The sequence below is a fragment of the Mya arenaria genome, chromosome 11 (assembly GCF_026914265.1).
Source record: "Mya arenaria isolate MELC-2E11 chromosome 11, ASM2691426v1".
In the NCBI taxonomy this organism is placed as follows: Eukaryota; Metazoa; Mollusca; class Bivalvia; order Myida; family Myidae; genus Mya; species Mya arenaria.
In genome coordinates this window covers 34773863-34787450 of record NC_069132.1, presented here as the reverse complement: position 1 = coordinate 34787450, position 13588 = coordinate 34773863, and the positions used below count along the sequence as shown (strand labels likewise).

Genomic DNA, 13588 nt, shown 5'->3' with positions numbered 1-13588 from the left:
ACCGTACTGTACTGCAGTGTGGGGTCATATGATGGCTTGTACTGTAGTGTACTGTCACGTGCTATGTTGTACCGTACTGTACTACAGTGTGGGGTCATATGATGTCCAGTACTATAGTGTACTGTCACGTGCTATGTTGTACCGTACTGTACTGCAGTGTGGGGTTATATGATGGCTTGTACTGTAGTGTACTGTCACGTGCTATGTTGTACCGTACTGTACTGCAGTGTGGGGTCATATGATGGCTTGTACTGTAGTGTACTGTCACGTGCTATGTTGTACCGTACTGTACTGCAGTGTGGGGTCATATGATGGCTTGTACTGTAGTGTACTGTCACGTGCTATGTTGTACCGTACTGTACTGCAGTGTGGGGTCATATGATGGCTTGTACTGTAGTGTACTGTCACGTGCTATGTTGTACCGTACTGTACTGCAGTGTGGGGTCATATGATGTCCAGTACTATAGTGTACTGTCACGTGCTATGTTGTACCGTACTGTACTGCAGTGTGGGGTCATATGATGGCTTGTACTGTAGGGTAGTGTCACGTTCTATGTTGTACCGTACTGTACTACAGTGTGGGGTCATATGATGGCTTGTACTGTAGGGTAGTGTCACGTTCTATGTTGTACCGTACTGTACTACAGTGTGGGGTCATATGATGGCTTGTACTGTAGGGTAGTGTCACGTTCTATGTTGTACCGTACTGTACTGCAGTGTGGGGTCATATGATGGCTTGTACTGTAGGGTAGTGTCACGTTCTATGTTGTACCGTACTGTACTGCAGTGTGGGGTCATATGATGTCCAGTACTATAGTGTACTGTCACGTGCTATGTTGTACCGTACTGTACTGCAGTGTGGGGTCATATGATGTCCAGTACTATAGTGTACTGTCACGTGCTATGTTGTACCGTACTGTACTGCAGTGTGGGGTTATATGGTGGCCTGTACAGTAGTGTACTGTCATGTGCCGTGTTGTACCGTATTGTACTGCAGTGTGGGGTCATATGATGGCTTGTACTGTAGTGTACTGTCACGTGCTATGTTGTACCGTACTGTACTACAGTGTGGGTCATATGATGTCCAGTACTATAGTGTACTGTCACGTGCTATGTTGTACCGTACTGTACTGCAGTGTGGGGTCATATGATGGCTTGTACTGTAGTGTACTGTCACGTGCTATGTTGTACCGTACTGTACTGCAGTGTGGGGTCATATGATGGCTTGTACTGTAGGGTAGTGTCACCTGCTATGTTGTACCGTACTGTAATGCAGTGTGAGGTCAAATGATGTCCTGTACTGTAGTGTACTGCCACGTGCTATGTTGTACTGTGCTGTGCTGTGCTATGTTGTACTGTACTGTACTACAGTGTGGGTCATATGATGTCCAGTACTATAGTGTACTGTCACGTGCTATGTTGTACCGTACTGTACTGCAGTGTGGGGTCATATGATGGCTTTTACTGTAGGGTAGTGTCACCTGCTATGTTGTACCGTACTGTAATGCAGTGTGAGGTCAAATGATGTCCTGTACTGTAGTGTACTGCCACGTGCTATGTTGTACTGTGCTGTGCTGTGCTATGTTGTACTGTACTGTACTGTACTGTACTGTACTGTACTGTACTGTACTGTACTGTACTGTACTACACTGTACTGTACTGTACTGTACTGTACTGTACTGTACTGTACTGTACTGTACTGTACTGTACTGTACTGTACTGTACTGTACTGTACTGTACTGTACTGTACTGTACTTCAGTGATGGGTCTTATGATGCAGTTTAAGGTCACATGCTACCCTGTACTATAAAGTATTGCCATAAATACGGTATAAACCGGTCCTGTCATATACTGTTCTGTATTGTGCTGCTGTGTAAGGTCACATGCTGCCCTGTTCTATAATGTACTGCTTTTTATGACGGTATAAACCGGTCCTGTCATATACTGTGCTGTATTGTAAGGTCACATGCTGTTCCGTACTAGAATGTACTGCCATCATCACGGTATAAACCGGTCCTGTCATTTATACTGTCCTATATTGTCCTGGTTGTCCTTCACATTCCTATACATCAGTATTCATTGACAGCTGTGCATTATTCTGTATATTTAAACGAGGACCCAGTTGTAAAACTCATTGATTTCTCTATAGGGGTGAAGTGATTGTTTCACAAGTATACTGATATATCATATTAATAATTATCACTTGCCGCCTTGTAATCGATATCAGACACAATTATATTGATGTATGTTTTATATTATGGTTACAGAAGCTAATGGGTTATCTAGCGATATTGGATTTGTTATGAATCATATAAAAATCTAAAGAAATTACCTTTTTCAATATTTTTCTCGAAATATTGTCTTTATTTCAGATAACAAAGATGGTTGTTGTTGATAGCCACGCTTATCGCTTCCACGGTCATATGCACGAGTCAGCACCGCACTCCGCACGTGCTATCCAATGAATGCACCACAATTCCGCTCACTCATTTATCGAAAGACATTCGGCAGAACTCACACAATGTTTTAGCTTAATCCAAGTAAATTCACCACATTTTTTTCTACACCTGCTTACTTTCCAATAAATACGAAAGTCTGTTTTCAACCCACCTTCAATTCAGATTAACATCTAGGAATTATCCAGTAATCGAGAAGAGTATGGATAAACCGTGAATTTTATACATGCACATTTAACGTGCATGATTATTACCCTGTGTTGGCCATGTGTTTCAGGCGGATCGCGCGGTTGAATCCCGGGGGTAATATGAGTTCAGCGATCACTGCTGTAGGATTCACCTGCCTCTATCATCTCAATATTGATTGAATTCTCAAGGTATTTTGAACTTGACCTACTTAAATATCACTGTTAAGATTTTCATACTCCAGCACTAACCTCCGGCTACTGTTTTATTCGTCTAAAGAGCTCAGTCTCCGCGTCAATACATATCTTGGTCACTCACACTAATGCTAATTAATTACGATAATGCATAGCAATTAACTACGATAATACTGCTCATGATACCAGAATACTGATATACTTAGTATATACGAAGTATAATATACAATTAATGACAGGCCACAACCTGTCCGGTTTATTTTTGTCGTAAAAAATGACCTCATAACCAGACAGAAGCTTTTTATCAACGATTATCGAGTTAAGGTATGAACTAAACATGAAAGTACCTGCACTTCAACTTAAGTGGTTTATTTAACGTTGGTTATAGGATAATTAGATAATTACGCCCATCATCGTGTTTGCTGACAGCTGATTTGTTTTTCTTCCTTGTTGTTTATAAATGATGATGCCCGAGGTGATAGAGTTGATACTGAGTTTTATATAATGTTGGTGTAAACATATTAAATGAAACGGTTTAAAGTGGTAATAAAAATCAAAACGTACACATTTATAACACACATAAATACACATTAGTTGTCAGTGATAAACCTTTAACTACTAAAAAATGCATTTATGGAAAATATTAATTACTGATAACAAGATTGTCGTGAACCGTGTATTTCATAGCCGAAAACCATTAAAAGGTTCACAATGAGCCACTATCGTCTCATAAGGTAGAAATACCGTGTTTTGTGCACCTTTCGTTCAAATTAAACACGATATCCTTCATAAGAACCATTGTTTTCGATGTCGATTTATCCTTTTCGGTAAATTAACACGACTGTATGAAATGTGAACTGCTGATTAAGGAGTAAGTCAGTGCATGTTTAAATGACTATAGTACGTTTATTTCAATACCAATATGCCTACTATGTATTGACTTCAATGAAAACCGTGATGTTTATTAGCAGGATCGACTTCACTTTTACAAATAGAATTTCGTTCGCACATAGTCAGACAATATTTAATACAACTATGTATATTATATGGTATACCAGTGGCGTAGCTATCCCTCTATCCATGTGGATTCAAAACTGTGCGATGGCGCCGGGGACATGCCTCCTCGGAAAGTTTTGAAAACCATGGTGCAATCTGGTTCATTCTGAGGTGCCGCATTGACGTCGCGTGTAATCTTTGTCTTATACCGTTATTACAAACATTTGGGCACTTTAAATGAGTATTTAATAACCCGTCCTCAAATTCGTAGGCTACGTTTGTTTGTATCTTGTTAAATACTGGAAAATGGACAGTTTTAGGACCATGTAGTCAAGTACGAATACGGCACCTTTGGCTAATATTATTTTATTTCTTTGCCATAATCATATGGATTCAGCCACGTACTCGGCGTATACGCAGCTACGCGCATGTATACATATAAAAAACATCCGTATCAAGTATGATCGGAACTACCTTCTTCACGGATTAAAGCTGCACTCTCACTGATTTACCGTTTTGACTACTTTTTTATTTTTTGTCTCGGAATGAACCAATTTTTGAATAAATATCAGCAAACCAATGATATAACAATGCTGACAAAAGGTTAGATCACAGTTTTCATAATATTTTCGTTCGAAAATTTAGGTTTTATGGCTAAAAGCGTTACCAACGGTTTAAGAAAAATGAATAAAACATCTTTTTTTAAATTAAGTATCAGAATCCGCAATCTAATTTTTTGTCAGCAGTTTTAAATCACTGACTGGTTTCCATGCATTGTCGCATAATTTGGCTCGTTCTAAGACAAAACATAAAAAAGTCAAATTGTTCCATCCGTGAGAGTGCAGCTCTAAGATCGAACATTTGAAATGACGAAAAACGTATTTATTTTAGAATTTTTAATTTTCAACAACTAGCGAGCTCAGTATACATCATTTCATACAAGTCAGTCTGTTTGAAGAGGATTGCTTGAGGTTGAACAGAAATCGGTTCAAATTACATTTGCATTCAAAAGCAGAAGATCTAAAAAAAATAATGCCCTTTTTTGTTGTTTCGTGTTGATTGATTTTAATTTACGAACTAAGATATTTACGTATTTGTGAACTTAAGTCTCTAGTTTTCAATATTTAATTTATTTGCAAATATATTATCAAGAAGCCATCTGATATTGTTGGCTTAAAAATCTGCAACATTTTGGCCCAATAGTGTACTCAAATTGTGGAAAGACTTTTCTGTTTTAATGTGAACGGAATTTCAACAAATCTTCGGCTAAAGATTTCTTTGTTCTATTTACTCACCAACTCCTTAAAGCTACACTCTCATTAGCTATACCATTTTAACAACTTTTTTTTATTTTTGTCTTGGAAAGAATTTTTTGCGTACATATCTGTAAACCAATGATAAAAGGTTGCTGACAAAGATCAGATCGTATATTTTCATATTCCCGTTCGAAAATTAATGTTTTATGGCTTAAACCGTTACTAACGGTTTACGAAAATTCCATAAACATCAATTTTTTAACTTAATTATAAAAATCAGCGATCTAATTTTTGTCAGCAGTCTTATATAACTGGTTTCAATGGATTTTCGCAATTTTGGCTCTTTCTAAGACAAAAAATAAATCAAAGTTGTCAAAACGTTCACTCTGTGAGAGTTCAGCTTTAACACACCAAAACTTTTGAAATGGACCACCCCACTCTGTCGATATTAAATGGAATATTAAGTTTTGAAACGTGTTAGTTTTTGTCTTTTGCGAACGCACTTTGTAAAGTCGAAGTCTTCAATGACAAGGCTCTTAAATGTTCTAAATCGACGGTTTTAAAGATAATCATTACGAAACATTTGTAGACACGGATAAATAATTACAACTATGTGATTTACAGCAACAATATATAACAATGTAATTAAATTGTGCATCTCTATGGCTTATACATTTAATTGCAATTCATTAATATAAATATTGCATATTTGCATTCTTTTAACGCGTTTTTTTATAAGTTTTAAGTGTGTGTGTGTGGGGGTGGGGGGGGGGGGCATTTTAAAAATCGCCATGTTTGGAATTTTAGTTGATCATATACAACATGTGAGCATACACTTTTGTTCTGCAATTTTAATCTTCAAGAAGCAATTTATAGTCGGCTTAACATTTATACTGTTCTTAGAGTAATAACCCCAAATTCATATTTCTTCTAAATATGAAAATATTCTTAATGCAGCTTGGGACAATATACACACAATCGGCATAATCCAAAGTCTGCAACTTTGCTGACCAGTGAAGCAACATATACCATTGAGATTGAGTATTACTTCATGCAGAAAATTGAAAATAGTTTGATAGAAAACATACATGGATGCAAGCGTTTGTTAACATTCCATTGATTATAAATCGAAGGGAGTTAATCCAGTACCCATGAGAAACTATGCCTTCATTTTCATCACCAGTAATAGTATGATGCAACCTACAATGAAGTTGACAAAAAGTCGGACAAAAGCATATTTACCAATTTTGCAGAGAACAATGCGAGTCTGCATTTTACCTGACTCAAAATGGTCAAGTTTTTTGCATAAAAAAACTTGTTCACCGCTGTAGATGAAAACCGTTGTGTATACGCTCCTAAAACTTAAATCGACGAGCGTTTGATGAGAATGAAAATTTAGCATGATTTTTCAGCTATATTAAAACTTAGGACATTTCGTGTCCAGATATTTGGGAAATATTTTACCGATTTTCCTATTTTTTGTTTACATTTAAGGCCTTTTTCTGCCCATCTCACGGGTCAGAATATCTGACCCATTCTCCATGCCAAATATGTATATTATTCCCAATTTCCATAAAAAAAATCCCAAATGAGATGAAATCACTTTCACGAAAGCCGGTCTTCTAGACTTACTCCTAGCGCGGGGACAATTCATTCGGAACAATTGTTAATTTACAATTATAAATGCATTTATTAGCACTTTTGGGGGAAATTCATGGCTATATACACTAATATAAGAGAAATGTTGCCCATAATGATGATTTTGTTGGGTATCCTTATTCCCTATAATGCCAAATATTACACGACTTGATTTTTTCTCAAGTATTTGTCCCAAATTGACAAAAGGCCTCAATTTTCTTCCCGCTTCTGTTAATTTTACGTCGCAAAATTTCCCAATTTGTCTATGGTGTTTTCCCCCAAAATGGATAGAAAGAGCCCTGCATTTGGTACCGTTTGAACTTCCTCTATCCACTTAGATGTTTACCTTGATCGTTTACTACTCTTTAGTCGTAAATACACTGACAATATGTAATTCGATGTGTTGAATGTGAATTCTAAAAGCTATTCATGTAATTTGTCATTTGCATATCTTAATTATTTTTTTAAATAATTATAGGGTTATAGGGTATCGCGGATATTAAAACCGGTTATTTCAATGTAGACCACATTGCTCACGCATTGCAAGTATATTAGGATCTTTTTTTCCGTTAGATATCCACTGCATGCATCAGATCGACAACCTCCTCAACATATCTGTGAGTGACATGTCGATAGTTTATAACTTTGGTGATAGTGAGGGTTCACAAGGATACGGTTCAAAGCGATAATGCCTGTACACAGTGATAAGGTTCTCAGTGATAATGACTGTATGCACTGATAATGCTCACAGTGATAATGATAACATTCACAGTGATAATGATTATGTTCACACTGATAATGACTGTTCACAGTGATAATTACCGTTCAAAATGATACGTTTACAGTGATAATGGCTGTTCACAGTGATAATTAACGTTCCTAGTGATACGTTTTCAGTGATAATTACCGTTCCTAGTGATAAGTTCACAGTGATAATGCCTGTTCACAGTGATAATTACCGTTCAAAATGATACCTTCACAGTAATAATGGCAGTATACAGTGATAATGACTGTTCACAGTGATAATTAACGTTCATAGTGATACGTTCACAGTGATAATTACCGTTCCTAGTGATAAGTTCACAGTGATAATTGCTGTTCACATTCATAACTACCGTTCAAAGTGATACGTTCACAGTGATAATGGCTGTTAACAGTGATAATTACCATTGATAGTGATACGCTCATAGTGATAATCGTTTTTCACATTGATAATTAACGTTCAAAATGATACGTTCACAGTGATAACGGTTGTTCCCAGTGATAATGGCTGTTCACAGTAATAATTACCGTTCTAAGTGATACGTTCACAGTGATAATGGCTGTTCACAGTGAAAAATTACCGTTCCTATTGAAACGTTCACAGTGATAATTACCGTTCCTAGTGATACGTTCACAGTGATAATGGCTGTTCACAGTGATAATTACCGTTCCTAGTGATACGTTCACAGTGATAATTACCGTTCCTAGTGATACATTCACAGTGATAATTCCCGTTCCTAGTGATACGTTCACAGTGATAATGGCTGTTCACAGTGATAATTACCGTTCCTAGTGATACGTTCACGGTGATTATCACCGTTCATAGTGATAAGTTCACAGTGATAATTACCGTTCATAGTGATAAGTTCACAGTGATAATAGCTGTTCACAGTGATAATTACCGTTCCTAATGATACGCTCACGATGATAATGGCTGTTGACAGTGATAATTACCGTTCCTAGTGATACGTTATTCAGTCTAGTGTCATAGATCGTTCTGTACTGTTGGGTACTGTCATGTTCTTTATTTTACCGTACTGTACTGCAGTGTGGGGCCATGTGTGGTCTAGGGTCATATGATGTCATGATCTGTAGAGTGACTTCATGTGCTATCACTTTGCTGCACTGCACTGTACTGTAGTGTAAGGTCACATGCTGCCCGGTACTAGAATGTACTGCCATCAGCACGGTATACACCGGTCCTGTCATATACTGTACTGCACTGTACTGTAGTGTAAGGTCATATACTGCCCGGTACTAGAATGTACTGCCATCATCACGGTATACACCGGTCCTGTCGTATACTGTCCTGTATTGTACTGTAGTGTAAGGTCACATGCTGCCCTGTACCAGAATGTACTGCCATCAGCACGGTATACGCCGGTCCTGTCATATACTGTACTGTATGGTATGGTACTGTAGTGCAAGGTCACATGCTGCCCTGTACTAGAATGTACTGCCAGTAGCACGGTATAAACCGGTCCTGTCATATACTGTACTGTATTTTACTGTAGTGTAAGGTCACATGCTGTCCCGTACTAGAATGTACTGCCATCATCACGGTATACACCGGTCCTGTCATATACTGTACTGTATGGTACTGTAGTGCAAGGTCACATGCTGCCCTGTACTAGAATGTACTGCCAGTAGCACGGTATACACCGTTCTGTCATATACTGTACTGTATTAGAATGTACTGCCATCATCACGGTATAAACCGGTCCTGTCGTATACTGTCCTGTATTGTACTGTAGTGTAAGGTCACATGCTGCCCTGTACTAGAATGTACTGCCATCATCACGGTATAAACCGGTCCTGTCATATACTGTACTGTAACGTTCTGTAGTGTAAGGTCACATGCTGCCCCGTACTAGAATGTACTGCCATCAGCACGGTATACACCGGTCCTGTCATATACTGTACTGTACTGTACTGTAGTGTAAGGTCGGATGCTGCCCTGTACTAGAATGTACTGCGAGCATCACGGTATAAACCGGTCCTGTCATATATGCTGTCCTGTATTGTGCTGGTTGTCCTTCACATTCCTATACATCAGTATTTATTGGCAGCTGTATATTGTTCTGTATATTTCAACGAGGACCCATCTGTTAAACTAATTGATTTCTCTATAGGGGTGAAGTGATTGTTTCACAAGTATACTAATATATCATATTTATAATTATCACTTGCCGCCTTGTAATCGATATCAGACACAATTATATTGATGTATGTTTTATATTATGGTTACAGAAGCTAATGGGTTATCTAGCGATATTGGATTTGTTATGAATCATATAAAAATCTAAAGAAATTACCTTTTTCAATACTTTTCTCGAAATATTGTCTTTTTTTCCGGATAACAAAGATGTTTGTTCTTGATAGTCACGCTTATCGCTCCCACGGTCATATGCACGAGTCAGCACCGCACTCCGCACGTGCTATCCAATGAATGCACCACAATTCCGTTCACTTATTTATCGAAAGACATTCGGCAGAACTCACACAATGTTTTAGCTTAATCCAAGTAAATTCACCACATTTTTTTCTACACTTGCTTACTTTCCAATAAATACGAAAGTCTGTTTTCAACCCACCTTCAATTCAGATTAACATCTCGGAATGATCCAGTACTCGAGAAGAGTATGGATAAACCGTGAATTTTATACATGCACATTTAACGTGCATGATCATTCCCTGTGTTGGCCATGTGTTTCAGGCGGATCGCGCGGTTGAATCCCGGGGGTAATATGAGTTCAGCGATCACTGCTGTAGGATTCACCTGCCTCTATCATCTCAATATTGATTGAATTCTCAAGGTATTTTGAACTTGAACTACTTAAATATCACTGTTAAGATTTTCATACTCCAGCACTAACATCCGGTTACTGTTATATTCGTCTAAAGAGCTCAGTCTCCGCGTCAATACATATCTTGGTCACTCACACTCATGTTAATTAATCACGATAATGCATAGCAATTAACTACGATAATACTGCTCATGATACCAGGATACTGATATACTTAGTATATACGAAGTATAATATACAATTAATGACAGGCCACAACCTGTCCGGTTTGTTTTGTCGTAAAAAGACCTCATAAACAGACAGAAGCTTTTTATCAACGATAATCGAGTTTAGGTATGAACTAAACATGAAAGTACCTGCACTTTAACTTAAGCGGTTTATTTAACGTTGGTTATAGGATAATTAGATAATTACGCCCATCATCGTGTTTGCTGACAGCTGATTTGTTTGTCTTCCTTGTTGTTTATAAATGATGATGCCCGAGGTGATTGAGTTGATATGGAGTTTTATATAATGTTGGTGTAAACATATTAAATGAAACGGTTTAAAGTGGTAATAAAAATCAAAACGTACACATTTATAACACACATAAATACACATTAGTTGTGAGTGATAAACCTTTAACTACTAAAAAATGCATTGATGGAAAATATTAATTACTGATAACAAGATTGTCGTGAACCGTGTATTTCATAGCCGAAAACCATTAAAAGGTTCACAATGAGCCACTATCGTCTCATAAGGTAGAAATACCGTGTTTTGTACACCTTTCGTTCAAATTAAACACGATATCCTTCATAAGAACCATTGTTTTCGATGTCGATTTATCCTTTTCGGTAAATTAACACGACTGTATTAAATGTGAACTGCTGATTAAGGAGTAAGTCAGTGCATGTTTAAATGACTATAGTACGTTTATTTCAATACCAATGTGCCTACTATGTATTGACTTCAATAACCGTGATGTTTATTAGCAGGATCGACTTCACTTTTACAAATAGAATTTCGTTCGCACATAGTCAGACAATATTTAATACAACTATGTATATTATATGGTATACCAGTGGCGCAGCTATCCCTCTATCCATGTGGATTCAAAACTGTGCGATGGCGCCGGGGACATGCCTCCTCGGAAAGTTTTGAAAACCATGGTGCAATCTGGTTCACTCTGAAGTGCCGCATTGACGTCGCGTGTAATCTTTGTCTTATACCGTTATTACAAACCTTTGGGCACTTTTAATGAGTATTTAATAACTCGTCCTCAAATTCGTAGGCTACGTTTGTTTGTATCTTGTTAAATACTGGAAAATGGACAGTTTTAGGACCATGTAGTCAAGTACGAATACGGCACCTTTGGCTAATATTATTTTATTTCTTTGCCATAATCATGTGGATTCATACGCGTACTCGGCGTATACGCAGCTACGCGCCTGTATACATATAAAAAAACAACAACAAATTCATATCAAGTATGATCGGAACTACCTTCTTGGCTGATTAAAGCTGCACTCTCACTGATATACCGTTTTGACTACTTTTTTATTTTTTTGTCTCGGAATGAACCAATTTATGCGTAAATATCAGCAAACCAGTGATATAACAATGCTGACAAAAGATTAGATCACAGATTTTCATAATATTTTCGTTCGAAAATTTATGTTTTATGGCTAAAAGCGTTACTAACGGTTTAAGAAAAATGAATAAAACATTTTTTTTTAAATTAAGTATGAGAATCTGCAATCAATTTTTTTTGTCAGCAGTTTTAAATCACTGACATGGTTTCCATGCATTGTCGCATAATTTGGCTCGTTCTAAGACGTGAGGTTGTGAAAGAGGAGTTGAACAGAATTTGGTTCAAATTACATTTGCATTCAAAAGCAGAAGATCTAAAAAATAATGCCATTTTTGTTGTTTCGTGTTGATTGATTTTAATTTACGAACTAAGATATTTACGTATTTGTGAACTTAAGTCTATAGTTTTCAATATTTCATTTATTTGCAAATATATTATCAAGAAACCATCTGATATTGTTGGCTTAAAAATCTGCAACATTTTGGCCCAATAGTGTATTCAAATTGTGGAAAGACTTTTCTGTTTTAATGTGAACGGAATTTCAACAAATCATCGACTAAAGATTTCTTTGTTCTATTTACTCACCAACTCCTTAAAGCTACACTCTCATTAGCTATACCATTTTAACAACATTTTTTATTTTTGTCTTGGAAAGAATTTTTTTGCGTACATATCTGTAAACCAATGATAAAAGGTTGCTAACAAAAATCAGATCGTATATTTTCATATTCCCGTTCGAAAATTAATGTTTTATGGCTTAAACCGTTACTAACGGTTTACGAAAATTCCATAAACATCAATTTTTTAACTTAAATATAAAAATCAGCGATCTAATTTTTTGTCAGCAGACTAAAATAACTGGTTTCAATGGATTTTCGCAATTTTGGCTCTTCTAAGACAAAAAATAAATCAAAGTTGTCAAAACGTTCACTCTGTGAGAGTTCAGCTTTAACACACCAAAACTTTTGAAATGGACCACCCCACTCTGTCGATATTAAATGGAATAGTAAGTTTTGAAACGTGTTAGTTTTTGTCTTTTGCGTACGGACTTTGTAAAGTCGAAGTCTTCAATGACAAGGCTCTTAAATGTTCGAAATCGACGGTTTTAAAGATAACCATTACGAAACATTTTTAGACACGGATAAATAATTACAACTATGTGATTTAAAGCAACAATATATAACAATGTAACTAAATTGTGCATCTCTATGGCTTATACATTTAATTGCAATTCATTTATATAAATATTGCATATTTGCATTCTTTTAACGCGTTTTTTTTTATAATTTTTAAGTGGGGGCGGGGGCATTTTAAAAATAGCCACGTTTGGAATTTTAGTTGATCATATACAACTTGTGAGCATACACTTTTGTTCTGCAATTTTAATCTTCAAGAAGCAATTTATAGTCGGCTTAACATTTATACTGTTCTTAGAGTAATAACCCCAAATTCATATTTCTTCTAAATATGAAAATATTCTTAATGCAGCTTGGGACAATATACACACAATCGGCATAATCCAAAGTCTGCAACTTTGCTGACCAGTGAAGCAACATATACCATTGAGATTGAGTATTACTTCATGCAGAAAATTGAAAATAGTTTGATAGAAAACATACATGGATGCAAGCGTTTGTTAACATTCCATTGATTATAAATCGAAGGGAGTTAATCCAGTACCCATGAGAAACTATGCCTTCATTTTCATCACCAGTAATAG

At 36.6% G+C, this 13588-nt stretch overlaps 1 protein-coding gene across 2 annotated transcripts in view; it reads right to left on the bottom strand.

Annotated features, from left to right (window-relative positions):
- The window catches only part of LOC128207267 (carboxypeptidase M-like), a 40489-nt gene extending 29873 nt beyond the window's left edge, over positions 1 to 10616 (bottom strand). Inside the window, exon 1 of one of the 2 annotated variants that reach the window (XM_052910096.1) lies at positions 9804 to 10616. The gene's annotated coding sequence lies outside the window, so the exon portion shown is untranslated. Of the gene's footprint in view, positions 1 to 2332; positions 3073 to 9803 lie in introns of those variants that run through there. The other variant, XM_052910095.1, reaches the window with a different exon arrangement.
- Between the last annotated feature and the right edge of the window lie 2972 nt (positions 10617 to 13588).